Source organism: Poecilia reticulata, linkage group LG2 (genome assembly GCF_000633615.1).
Source record: "Poecilia reticulata strain Guanapo linkage group LG2, Guppy_female_1.0+MT, whole genome shotgun sequence".
NCBI lineage: Eukaryota > Metazoa > Chordata > Actinopteri > Cyprinodontiformes > Poeciliidae > Poecilia > Poecilia reticulata.
Window position 1 is genome coordinate 14,276,514 of NC_024332.1, and position 2,007 is coordinate 14,278,520.

Here is a 2,007-nt window from a genome sequence, read left to right on the forward strand (position 1 = left end):
ATCCATCCATCCATCCATCCATCCATCCATCCATCCATCCATCCATCCATCCATCCATCCATCCATCCATCCATCCATCCATCCATCCATCTCATTTCCAGGCTGCACCTGTTTTCTGCTGCAGATTGATGCGCTGCGTCTAAATGCTTACGGCAGCATAGATCATCTAGATCAGCGTTGGCACGCAGMCTGCATCGATCCAGTCTGGTGAAGAGAGAGAGGCGGTTGTGTCCCGTTCATCTCTCTCTGTTTAATCCTCTCCATCCAGCGTTGGCTACTTTACATGTGAATGTGAATAGAGTCTAGTAATTGAGTCTGAAGGTGGAGTGGTTGGCAGCACTGTTGCACTGTTACTAGTATGTTTTTTGCTTGGTGTCACATTAGATTGATTGAACTCTGTCGAAGGAACATATCAATGCATCTAATGTATGACGCTTACAGAAATGATGTGCAAACCATTGTCTTGATTATATTTTCCGCAAAAGAAGTAAATATGAGTTGTGGGTAGCATGCTAGTTGCTAGCCCATCCAAGGTTAACGRCATTGAATCCAATGCAAACGCTAGCCTATCCGTGCTAACGTTAGCGTTAAGAAGATGTCAATCCAGCGGATGTCATACTGATCACAAAACCTTTCAGCAGCTAACTCAAGTGTGTAGTCTTTGCATTTGCCAGCATTGGCTGCTCACTTACTTCTGGTGGTTGCTTGGTTACCGCTGCTGGCCTATCATTAATCAGCTCAGTAGCTGACTTAGGAATGGATATAACRTCCTGCGAAGAGCAAGTGTCCACCGCTGGGTGGACGTTAGTCTTCATTTTGGCGCTGAAAAAGAGCCACACCTGCATGCCTGGGATCTCTCCAGATACTCCACCTTCCTTTCACAGCACTAAAATGTTACTGTTAGGTTAATAGGTTCTTTAAATTGTGTGTTAAGTGTGTGTGAGCATGATTGTCATGTGTGTGTCTCTGTGTGTCCTGTCCAGGGCGTATCATGACTCTCGCCCAATGATCACTGGAGACCAGGGATCGTGCAGGGATAGACGGGAATAGACAATGGATTGATGGTAGTTTGGTTTTTTTTGCTCATTGCTTTTCTCCTTGTCACTGTCACACAGTCATCACCAGAGTGTAACGCCACTGATGTCACACTCCGTGGCACAACTTCCTGCAGGCCTCTTCCTCTTGGAGCTTAATTGCATCCAACAGTTTACCAGCAACTGCTTGTTATTTTCATCGTTTTTGAGTGCAATTCCTCTGAGATCCATAAAAGACAAGCCTGCAATCTGATTATATCACAAAATGTCACATTAACCCGCAACCACTGACGTGTAGACTTCAGTTCGCTGTGCCTGAATTTTGATGGCTACTGTATTTGATTTCTACCTCCAGAGTAACACGGTCTTCAGGAGCAGTCGTATCTTGGTGTTTCTTGGTGGTCGCCGATCTCTCTTCTCCAGAGGCCAATAATTTCTTGATTTAGTCGGAGCAAAACAAACAGACTCTGTATCTGTTGCTCTCATTTTCTTCTCAGCCAACTGCACAAGGCGTTTCCAATGTGACAACAGCAGTGTGTTTACTGTATCTACTGATGTGATTAATGTAGGCTGAAAATTAGGAGACGCTCTCTTTCCCCAAATGACRGAAACTCACTCAAGTGTCTTCGTCTGCTCGACACTTTTCTGTTTTATTAATATATACTCAGATGCGTGCCAGCAGATCTTTGCAGTCTGTTCTGCTGCGTGATCCTGCCAATTGAAGCGGATTAGTTTAACATCAGCAGAACAGCGAGCCAACTCTCAGTGGTKATATCGCTGTACTTTAGTCTCATCTGGAACGTGTCACTGGCYGTTTAGGYGCTTCGCAAACGGGAAAGCTTTAGGAAGCATTGAGCATGGCGCGGTGAAAACGGATAGATTGAAAGGAAAATTGGATTTCATGGGTTGCCTTCTAAGGGGCTGTGTTCATTTAGTGCACTGTGTGGCTGCAGGCATGTTGATTATGATAAGA

At 45.0% G+C, this 2,007-nt stretch overlaps 1 long non-coding RNA gene across 1 annotated transcript in view; it reads left to right on the top strand.

The window, feature by feature from the left end:
* Positions 1–1,045, top strand: part of LOC108167212 (uncharacterized) — an 11,053-nt gene extending 10,008 nt beyond the window's left edge. Inside the window, exon 3 of the long non-coding RNA XR_001777571.1 lies at positions 984–1,045. This is a non-coding gene — a long non-coding RNA (uncharacterized LOC108167212). The remainder of the gene's footprint in view (positions 1–983) is intronic.
* Positions 1,046–2,007: the final 962 nt, after the last annotated feature.